The sequence below is a fragment of the Megascapheus bottae genome, unplaced genomic scaffold (genome assembly GCF_031878675.1).
Source record: "Megascapheus bottae isolate mThoBot1 unplaced genomic scaffold, mThoBot2.hap1 HAP1_SCAFFOLD_50, whole genome shotgun sequence".
In the NCBI taxonomy this organism is placed as follows: domain Eukaryota; kingdom Metazoa; phylum Chordata; class Mammalia; order Rodentia; family Geomyidae; genus Megascapheus; species Megascapheus bottae.
Window position 1 is genome coordinate 2,483,952 of NW_028327837.1, and position 11,978 is coordinate 2,495,929.

The 11,978-nt window shown below is 40.6% G+C and overlaps 1 pseudogene; it reads right to left on the reverse strand.

Moving 5' to 3' along the window:
- Positions 1 to 5,548: 5,548 nt before the first annotated feature.
- On the reverse strand, positions 5,549 to 5,922 carry LOC150039072 (AP-1 complex subunit sigma-3 pseudogene; annotated as a pseudogene).
- Positions 5,923 to 11,978: the final 6,056 nt, after the last annotated feature.

The window sequence follows — 11,978 nt, forward strand, 5'->3', positions numbered from 1 at the left end:
AATCCCAGTTTGTTTTATAGCTTTAGTGCTGCAATTTGATAAGATTACTTTCGTTATTGACTTTCGCTTTAATTAATGCTTTTTACAGCTGAATTAGACTTTAATCTTATTTAGGTAATAGTTTTAGCACTCTTTACGCCGTTATACATTAACTCGGGTCAATCGTATGACCGCGGTGGCTGGCACGAAATTTACCAACCCTAAATCAGTATTACTTAGTCAAACTTTCGTTCATTGCTTAATTTTTATCACTGCTGTATCCCGTGGGGGTGTGGTTAGACGTGGTGTTTTTAGCTACTAGTTATTAGTCTACTTGATCCCTGCTCCTTTCTCTCTTAAACGCAGAAAATTTGGGGCATAACTCACCGGATTACGGATATTCGCATGTGTAAGTATACTGACAGCTAACATAAAGGCCAGGACCAAACCTTTTATATGTCTATGGAATAGATACTATTCTTCTAGGCATTTTCAGTGCCTTGCTTTACCTATAAGCTACATAAACTATTGGTAAATATACCTAGGTAAGCTTAAGTTTAGTATGAATTCTGGCAACAGAGATTCTCATATATTCATATTTTTTCTAAGGTTTTAAAAATTTATTAGGACGAGTCAGTCAAGTTATGGACTGACCTCCTAAGGTGCGTATCAAGTCGTCTTGTTTTTGGGGTTTGGCAAGAAAATGATAAGATATGCGGGGGGGGGGGGTAGGGGGGGTTGTTGTATAGAAAGCTTTTTTAAAAATTTTTATAATATTTAGGTAAAATTTTATAATAAATTTATAATAAATAATTAAAATAAAAATTTATAATAAATAATTAAAATAAAAATTTATAATAAATAATTAAAATAAAAATTTATAATAAATAATTACTATGTCTTTCAAGCATTAATGAAAATACACCTGTTGGTTAATATGCGAGCGCGTAATATTAGTTAAAAAGTCCAGCTACAATTGAGTTGCAGGATACCAAGCCTTTGACGGCTTAGCTGAGTGATTGCATCCCCAAAATTAAAAAAATACCAAAGGCATGACAGATCAGTTATGTTGATCATGGGCTGATTAGGCATTAATCCATCGAGATGTCTTATTTAAGAGGAACGAGTGGACTGCTTAGTTTCCATGTCCCGCCCCGGACCCTGCCGCCATGTTGGGTCGGCGCGTGACACCGCCTCGCAGTCGACGCCCTGAGCTCAGCGGAGCAGGAGGCCCAAGGAAGAGCTGGAAGCGCGAGGGGGCCTAGGCCGGAAGGCGCTGGAGGCATGGGGCACCGCACAAGTCCTGGTGAGCAGAGCCCTGTGCAGGTAGCCACAGACCCCGCCCCGCCCCCGCCGAGGGCGCAAGGGGCGTGGCCCGGGGAAGGGGCGTGGTCTGGGAGTCGCGGGGTGGGGGAGCCCGGGAATTCCCTCCTCCCGAAGTCAGGCGTCCAGGGCCGGCTCCGCAGTCGTCCCTGCAGCCTGCCGCCCTGCGCCCCACGCCTCGCGCTCCCACGCCTCGGAGGCGGTCCGGGTGGAGGAGGGAGAGCGGGAGGGCCTCGGCGGGCGTCTGCTCCGCCCGCTGCCCCCTCTCGGTCCGGGCCAGAGCCATGGCCACAGCAACCCCTGCGAGCGCGGCAGGAGGGCAGGTAAGGACCCCAGCGCGGCCCCGCGGGCGGGGACAGCCAACCCTGCTCCAGGCGGCGCTAGGCCAGGGCGCCCTACTCCGGGAAGGCGACTCTGAGATCGCCGCTCTCCACCGGCCCGGACTCGGGAAGGTGGGGAGAAACTTCTCCCCTCCCCGGCCCGGCGGGCATGTGTCTTCTGCCTGCGCTCCCTGCTCGCCTCGGCCGCGGTCCCCGCCCCACCCCGTGCTTCCCGGTCCCCGCCCGGGTCCTCTGGGGCGTCGTGTGCCCACCCCGCCCCCGACAAGGTGTGCGTGTGGGTGGGGAGGGAGGTTGGGTGGGCAATGTGTGGTGTGAGTGGGGGGCGTTGAACCTTCATTCGGATCCCTGAGCCCGATCAGGGGTCGCGGGGAGCGGCTCCTTTCTGCCCTGGAGAGTGGACGGAGGTCCACGGGCCTCCCGGCTCAGGGGGCCTCGGAGCCGGGCTGGGAGGACCTGGGCGGGGGGACGAGCGGGGGTGGGGGGAGCTCGAGCTGCCCGGGTTTGATAGAAAACCGCCACCTGTGTCAAGTGTTCCTTTGTTTTTCCTGGGGGTGGGGAGATCCGCCCTTCCGCGGCCACTCCAGCAGCACCGGGCCGCTCCGACGGTGTCGTCCACATGGGTCAAGGAAATTTTGTGTTAAAAGTGTGTGTGTGTGTTTTCTTCTTGGTAATCGCTTCCAGCTTTTGCTTTATTGGGAAGAGGTGTTGTAAGGAGCTCCTGGAAAATCGTGTCTGGTGTGGAGGGATTGCTTTAGTGTGTGTGTTGTGAGTGGAGTGGATGCGGCAGTTCAGCCTGGGTTATTTTCTCAAAATTCATGGAACCAGTCATGGAATGACGTGCAGTCTGGTCACCTTGTAAGTGGCTCAGTGAAAAGTCTTCTGGTAGCACTGAAGCTAGCACATGCATGCTGTTTTAGTTCGTCTGCTGATGGGGAGGTTGTCATAGGTAATTTCAAGAATGTAGGCCGTGGTCATATAGACGTGCATGGTTGTGCTCCAAGTGTTTATACCATTCACTTCCTAAGAGTTAAATTACACACTTAGGAAAATACTGCTCAATGTGGGCACGTGACTGCATTTGCGAGAAAATACGTATTAAATCTAGGATATCAACCAACACAGTGCCTTGGCACACAGCAGACAGGAACCATTTTGATTGGAATAGATAATAAAGGAATGTCTTGAACTAGAAGCCAGGGTTCTTCTGTTCTTCACATACATTCGTACATTATACTTTGAGACAAAGTTACATTTCACCAAGGCCAAGTTTTTAAAAAAAAATTATGTGCGAACCCTGCCATATCAACATTTAGTTTTATCAGAATTTTTAGACACTAGCTGAACCTCAGTGAAAAATTGATATGCTTGTTGAGGACACAGAGGGTCCTAAATTTAGAAAAAAAATAAAACCCCAACCAATTGGTTTTGGTCACAATCTTAAACACAAGACTGTTCATATACATGTTTCCAGGATAAAAGATAAAGGGCTCCTAAAATATGTACTTAGTTATAACTACCGTAATGTTATAATAGCTTTAATTTTCCAGTTAGTTTTGCTGCCTTCATAAACCACAAAATGGACTCCTTTCTGTTTGCCCGAAAGTGAATTTACAGCTTTTATCTGTCTTCCTGGGATAGGTGGAATTTGTCTTATGGTTAGAGTATATATAATATTAATACATTGTTGGGGGAAAATGTCTAGTTCAGGAATCCTGAAACTGAAAAAAAAATCAGTGTTTATATAAATGAATTTGTATCTTATTATATGTAGTAGTAAAAGAATAAATATACTAAAAGAAAAGCAGTGACTGAGTAAGATACTTATTACCAATCCAACTTGTTTATTCATGGTTCATTTTCGTGGATCTTAAGTTATACATACTTTTTATATGAGTAATTTTTTTCCTTAAAAATATAATTAGCTCTTACGTTGGGCACTGGTGGTGTAAGCCTTTGGTCCTAGCTAGTCAGAAGGATGAGACCTGAGGATCAGAGTTCAAAGCCAGCCAAGGCAGGAAATTCTGAGCAGACTCTTATCTCCAGTTAACCAGTAAAAGCAAGAAGTGGAGGTATGGTTCAAAAGGTAGAACACTAGTCTTGAGTGAAAAAGCCAAGTGAGACCTTGCCCTGAATTCAAGCCCTAGCAAAAAAAAAAAAAAACCCACACAAATATATTTAGGTCTTAATCTAGTCAATCAGTTCCGTGGTCATCCCTTATTAGTCCAGTTAAGAAAGAAGCCGGGGCCGGGAGTTTGGCCTAGTGGTTAAAGTGCTTACCTAGCACGCATGAAGACCCAGGTTCAATTCCTTGGTACCACATACATAGAAAAAAGCCGGAAGTGGTGCTGAGGCTCAAGGGGTAGAGCTCTAGCCTTGAGAAAGTCCAAGGACAGTGCTCAGGCCCTGAGCTCAAGCCCAGGACTGGCAAAAAAAAAAAGAAGCCTAGTAAAACATTTTGAAAAGCATTGTTAAGATTTGCTGTCTAGGAATATACATCTGTCTGTTAAGAGATACAATTTCAATGAAATTATGCCTTTATAAGTTAAATATTTGCTGTCTTGGAATGCAAACTTGGGTGGCAAGACTACATTAAGAAAAAAAATCTGCAGGAAACTTATTTCATTAAAAGGTTAGGAAGGAGAAGGCTGTGATTGCTATCTTGTTTCTGAAGTGGCAGGGTGTTTTTTGTTTTTCCACCGTTTGTTTTTTAACCTAGTTGTGGTGCACTGGAGTTGGCCTTTGTGTAATGCATTAAGCCGAATACCTCTTATGTGTGCTTTTGTGTATCTGGGCTTTATTTTAGGTGGAAGTTTTCTTTAAAGAATGTGTGTAATGTATATAAGATACTTGGATTAAGAACTATGTGTTTGGTGATTGGATTTAGAACTTTGGTGGGGCTTTACTTTGCCTTAGGGGTAGACTTAAAAAAAATGGTTGGAGTGGGGTAATGTATTGAGGGGTTACAGTTACGCCCGGCAGGTAGTGGGTATATTACTTTTTGAATTTTGATACCTCTTCTCATACTTTTCTCCCTCTTTTGCTCCCCAAACCCCTCCAAGTCATCCTGTTTTTCCCCCTTTCTTTCCTATTTCAAATGCATACAGTAACAACAGGTAGGGTTAGGTTTATTTAATCTTAATTTTTATATACCATTTAGTGTGTATAATTGCCTTGAAAATGCTATGTACTCACTTCCAAATGTATAATAGAGAATTTCAGACAAGATATTTGCAATAAAGTTCTGGGTTCTTTTAGGATGATAATTCTTTGACTATTTTGAGAGTAGACACTAGGTTTACTTACTTTAAATGTAAGTGAAAAATAAAATAAATACTGTTGTGTTGTCAAATACCCTGTTTTTCAGAAAACTGGTCAATATATCAACACGGCATTTTGGCATCACGGGAGAAATTTTTTTTTACTTTGGTCCACTTTTAGTTTTCTAGAGCAGAATGCTTTTAGACCAATAAATCCAGCCTTACATTTGACATTTGACATTGATTGTTAGGAAATTCTGTGAAAAATAAGTTGTCATTACTTAAATTTTATGAAAGTGTATATCAGCGCAAGGAAGATATACATCTTCCTTCAAGGGATATGTTTCAGAAGGAAGCAAATTAAGTCATCATATACAGTATACTATAGACATAGACATTTCAAATATACTATATTAGCCAACGTGAACATTTGCTAGTTAACTAAGAATCCGTTTCTTTAAGTTACTTGTGGCATGGCTCTGCACTGGATACAAAACAATGAGGATTTAAAATTCAGCACTTGCAGCACTCGGAGTCTTCAAGTCGGTTAAACTGTAGGTTGTCGGTTAAACTGTAGGTTTGTTCATGGATTCTTCCATTGTCATTTGAGCTTCTCTTCTCAACCAGCTGCTGTCCCTAGTGGAGACACTAGGAATTGCATCCTCTACACTGTCTTCCCTCTCTCCTCTTTCTCTCTCTCTCCTCCTGTAACAGGTCAGACTCTTCAATGGCTTTGACAGCTATTTTCTTGGATGTTTCCTGAATTTCTCCACCTATTATAAACTCATCAAGGATAAAATATGCCTTTTCAAAATTAAAGATGATACCCAGCTCGCAGACCTTTTATAAACAAGTTTGAGCTCCTTCCAGTCAATGAAACTGCTTGTTCGATGACCTCGAGAGAGAATAATCTGAACAATTTCCCGGGTTATTTTTTTCCTCTCTTTGTCAGGGAGAGTGGTGTACCACTTCTGTAGCCGTAATTTCCCTTGTCGACTGAACAGCAAGATGAAATGTATCATGGTGTCCCAGACCCGCCGCCACCTGCACCCCGAGATCCGCGAGCGCCCAAGCCCGCTCGGGTACCAGGTGAGGCGCCCGCCTCACCTGTAATATCTCCTGTTTGAGTATAAAGTAAACCTGATGCCTTTAATGCCTTTCCTAAATGTTTGGTTTGTAAAACTTGAAATATTATTAGCAGTTAAGAGTTCCTGTATATTGCTGAACTTTTAAAAATATTTACAGAGATCAGAGACAATGTATCTCGTATGAATGTCCTAAATTCATTTGTATGTTTGGAATTGGAAGAAAGAAGAATAACCAAAGATGGTAGAGGAGATAGATATTCAGTAGTTTTGATGTCTTAAAAGCTGCTAGCTAGGCTGGGATGGAAAAATTTTAAACCTTTGAATATAAAGACATTCTTATGGGGTTATATTTTCTATAAATTATTTACCCAGGTTTTCAGACATCAGAAATGATGTCTGTGACATCTCTTACTATAATACAATTCAGTGGTAGGGATTCATAACAATGGCAGCGATTATTATTGCTACCATTATTTAAAGACAATCTCTTCTATTCCAAGCAATCTTAGTTATAGTTACTTGAGAAAGTTTCACATGCTTTTGAATGTAAATCTAATATGTTTTGTTTCTTACTTTGGGCATTGATTACTTTGGCAGGAAGTACATGTTTCTTTTATCTTCCTGCCCTTCCTACCCCCAAAGACATTATTATTGCTGCTAGACATTATCATTGTGAATCTGTGTCACCTTTATACTGCAGATTATGCATTACCAGGTATTAATGTAATCAGAGATATTATGAGGAATTAGTCATGGCAGTTGTCCTGGTGCTTCATCATGTCTTTCCATGATTCTTGCACATGAGTTTCGAGGTATTGTGTCACTCGAGTGGCCTGGTCAGGGACGGGACCTTCTAGGGTTTCCTAGGACAAGTGCATGCGTGGCTTGGGGGCTCTGGGGAGAACTCATGTGGCAGACTCTTAGAGGATACAATGGAAAATGATAGCGTTGCTCCTACTCAGAAGATATTTAGGAGGAAAATGCTAAGCCAAGAGGAGACATTGACCAATTCCAATTGATTTGAAGGAAATAATTCAGATAGTATATGAAGTAATCACTAGGCTTTGAATTTCTAATAGTTACTCAAATGAATGATTTAGAAGTATAATTATGGCCCCGGATAGAAATTTAATCAAATTTGTTTAGATGTTCTTCAGTTGTATATTTAACTTGTGTGGGTGTGTATGTGTGAGTGAGTGTATGAGAGTGAGTGTGTGTGTGTGTGTGTGTGTGTGTGTGTGTGTGATCTGAGGTTCGAACTGGAGGCCTCATACTTCCCAGGCAGATGTTCTACCACTAAGCCATGGCTCCAGTTCCTTTAACTTAAAAGACTTGGTAAAACTTACTTTTCATAACAATTCATGTTGTGTAAGTTTTTATGATTCTATTTTTGGATAAAAGTATTTTCATACCTCATTAAATGCTTTACAAATATTCTTGATAATTCCTATTTGACACTTGGCTATGCACAGGGGTTCTCAGATGTGCTGGGAGTCACCTACAGAAGATGATCATCTTCACGTGGCACACTGGGGTAAATTCTGAGGGGCTTAGGGATACACTTTATATGGGCTGTGGTGAAAGTAATTATCATGTTTCTTTATATTATATAATTATAAGAAGATTGCCAAGTGAAAAGATAATATTCAATTTGCATAAAATTTTCAAATAAAATATTTTTAAAATTCCAAAAAAAAGAGATGAATACTTCCTTGAAACAAAATTTCTAAGGACAGTTTCATTTTCTTCATGTGTGTGTTTATTTGATTTACATTTCTCTTTCACAGCATAATGAAATTCTACTCTTGTACCCATTTGGAGAGGATGGTGGTGGATGAAATTAAGCAACTATTGGTAAGTATCTACAACGACGACTAGAGTTTACTTCACTGCAGTGTTTATTATAATTGAATGATGATAATTAATATCAATTTCATACAGACTAGTGAAGGAATGATTTCCTAACTCCTCATCATTGGGAATGCATTCTGTGTAACTTATCTTTAGGTGATAGGTGGGTGATGTAAAAGGGCTGCCCTGAGTATTGAGAATGACATAGATGCACGCACTCTCTATGATTTGGAAGGCAGGTGGCTTGCAGGTTTGCAAGTGTTGTGGTTAAAAATGTCCTGTGCTCTTCCCCTTCCACCGTCGGGTTTCTTGGGAGCATCGAGGGATACCCTTGGGTGGCTGGGTGGGTGAGGGCACTGACAGATACTATTTGTATTTCTAAAAGAGACTCACACTTCTTGCTTATTCTGATTATAGGCTTCACCTTGTTCTTCTTAGCCCTAGAAAAAAAAGGAAATCAAATTAGGTTAAAGATAATGAAGCAGACTTTAAGGGACACATTTTGTACTTGCTTTTCCTAGGCTTGATAGGTATATTTATACTTTTATTTCTCATTAAATGAAAAATTTTGCTCTTGAGATAAAGAATTAATGTGTACAATCTGAATTTGACTTCAAATTGTGATAACTATAACTCGAATTACAAAAAAATGAAACAATTCTCTACTTTGTTTAATTGTTTGATCTTTATAAAATAAGTAGTGGCATGAACAAGTATACTTTTCATCCTTTATCATCTTGCTTTGATAAAACTTTGGAATAACATGATTTTATATAATCATTTATGTTTACATTTTACATTAGAGGTGAGTTTTTTAAAAAACCATATTTTCCTTCATGTTGTCCTAGATTTTCTGTACATGGTTAGAGAATATGTTCAAAATACAGTTGCAATATCTACCTATTATCTACTATGTATACAATATATGTGTGTATATGGATTCGAGTAGGTAATTGTCGTGTGTGTGTGTAGTTCAAATTTAGGATCTTGGGAGCTATCTCTAAGCTTTTTGCTCAAAGCTAGCCCTCTCCCACAGCTCTATTTCTGGATTTTTGGTGGTTAATTGGAGATAAGAGACTCAAGGGCTTTCTTGTCCAGGCTAGCTTTGAATGGTGATACTCAGATCTCAGCCTCCTGGATAGCTAGATTAGGCTTGAGACACCAGTGCCCAGCTGAAATTGTCTTTTTCTGTTCATCAGCTGGTTAGAACTGACCCTCCCCCCTCTACTTTCTAAAAAGGCATAATTGTGCCAACGGATTTTGAAAATAAACTGCCCGGTACATTATGTGATTCATGTAAGTATACCACCAGATGGATCCAAAAGATTGAGTCATATTGCCTAGCCTTCTGAATAGGCATATTGATCACATTATCTGCCAGCATTTTTGTATCCTTGCAAATGTTCTGCATTGAATTACCTGGTTATGCTTCATGAGATTTAAAAGTGTGTTTACTAATTTTCATGCTTCTTAAAAGCTGTTCAAATTCTTGCCTCTCATCTCCAGTTGAATAGTCAGATCAACCAAAAAGGTGACCTTTTAATTACAATATACCTTTTAAATAAAGGTATATTTACCTTTGTTAAAAAGTAAATTGTTATTGTAAAGGTGGTATCCAGCTATATAAGCCAGGTCAAGAGTACATTTCTTCCTGGACAGAGTCACCCTGTCTCTTACAGTTTTTCCTTCCCATTCCCATCCATAAGGTGTATATTTTGCTTTCAACATAGTTGTAAAGTATTTTTTCCAGTTCTGGGCTTTGAACTCAGGGCTGTAATGTATTTTTTGCCAGTTCTGGGCCTTGAACTCAGGGCCTGAGCACTGTCCTTGGGTTTTCTCAAGGATAACGCTCTACCACTTGAGCCATAGCACCACTTCTGGCTTTTTTCTATGTATGTGATACTGAGGAATCAAACATTAATCTTTGTCCATGCTAGACAAGCACTCTACCACTACGTCAAACTCCCAGCTGCAATATATATATATATATTTTTTTTTTTAATCAAAGAAAGAATTCAAGTTGGGTGCCAGTGGCTCATGCCTGTAATCCTGGCTACTCATAAGGCTGAGATCAGAGAATAACCATTGAAATCCAGCCTGGGAATGAAAGTCCATAACACTATTATCTCTAACCCACAAAAAAGCTGGAAATGGCTCGAATAATAGAATGTCAACCTTGAGCCTAAACCTCAAACTCCCAGCTGTAATATATATATATATATGTATATATATATGCATAAATTAACACTATAATAGAATGCCAACTTTGTGCCTAAAACTCAGGGATAGCATCCAGGCTCCCCTGAGTTCAAGTCCCAGGACTGGCAAAAGAGTAATAATAATAATAATTCAGATCATATGTAGAGGAGAAACACTTCATATAGGGGAATTTCTAATAGGAGGTATTTCTGGCGTCAATGCCTTTAGCTTTACAACAAAGTAGAATTTGAATAGTTCCCATTTGATTGACTTCTGTTGATCCACAGATTACTGTATTTAGTAGAGTTCCATTTCCATTTAAAACCAAAACCCAAATGTGTCTTATATTGTCTGTGAACTACAATTAAATAGGACAACCCAGGAAATGATATAGAATTTCCTGGCTTGAGATCTGTGGAAGTTGTTGATGAAAGCGACAGATAAGACTCATAATTTTGAAAATAATGGCTTCAACCTTCTATAAAAATGAATTATTTATAAGCAATTCCTCAGTCCAGATTTGACAGTTCGTTGACTGTGTGAACACACAAAAAATCAACCTTGAGCTTTGTGACTTTGGACTTTGGCTTGATTTTATCCAGGGGTGACATTTTTTCAGCTATAGTCTTTTCATAAATGTTTTTGTTCAATGGCAACTACTTTGTACAACTACTTAAAGATAATGATGATGATGATGATGATGATAATAATAATAATAGTAATAATAAAACAAAAGCATCCTGTACTTTCCAGCAGCATCTTCATGACCACAACCTGTGGCTGGGGCAGGCCTCACATGCGGCCTGGCCTGCGGTGGATGCTGGGTAAATGCTCCAGTAACTCTGTGAAGTCTTTCCTCAGCAGTAGCTGAGGTTCAGTATTGCAGGGCAAAGGCAGAGAGAAAGAAGGACCCGCCGCCTACAATTCTTACACTAGGAGAGTCAGATTCATGATTCTTAGCTCTGGATTCCTGATTTTGATAGTTTCTTCCCAAGAGAAGATATCAACAAGTAGCCAGCTGGCCTAGTGTGACCAAAAACCATTCCAAGTGTTATTTTCAATAACCTTGATATGAGTCCCTGTGGTTTCCTTCAGATACATTGTCTTTCCTGCCTTCTAATACATAGCTCCTCTATCAGTTATAGCTTCATTTTTAAAGTCTGTATAAAAACCTTCTGCTCTGCCTCTGTAGACCTGGCAAACTCCTGTGTTCTGTCCTTGGTCCCTTTGTTTCTGTGTGAATACCCTGTTTGTCTGCTCCTCACTAGGCAGTGGAGTTCTGTAGCCAGGGCAACAAATGTTGGGTCATTGTGGTTAAGAGAGGAGTGCTGTGGTCCAGTGTTTTGTGAGATTCTTGTTGGGTTTTTGCCTGTGATCTATCTCGTAGGTAAACAATATTCACTGGTTAACAGGTTCTACTGGAGTTTTTGTTTCTCTGTCCAAGAAGTCTGGCTCCTTTTTCAAGTTACACTTGAACTGCAGAGTCTGGTTTTAAGTTTATTGGGGATGCTTTCTTTTACCCTTCTTCCTATCACCCTGATCTGGTTAGTGTGTCCACTGTGACACCCCGAGTTGCTTCCTAGTCATTTTTTTTGATAATTAACTGACATATTAATTTTTATTTTAAAAAGCTAGTATTTCCTGAAAGATCTAAATGCAGCTGGATTTCTTTGATTACTAGAGTTGACTTTGGTCCAACATTAGGAAGGATTTTCCTGAATACAGAAACAAGACTGGAGAGGAAAGACTGTTTCTGAGCCTGGGCCCTGGCCCTCTCATGCTTGCCACTTAGTGCTCAAAAGTGAACAGATGTGCAAGATTGCCTCAGCTCCTGGCCTTTCCTCCCTCCTGTTAGAAACTCTGGACAGGAGGGGAGCATGGTCTAGTGCTAGAGTGCTTGCCTAGCACGCACAAAGTTTGATTCCTTAGTACCACATACA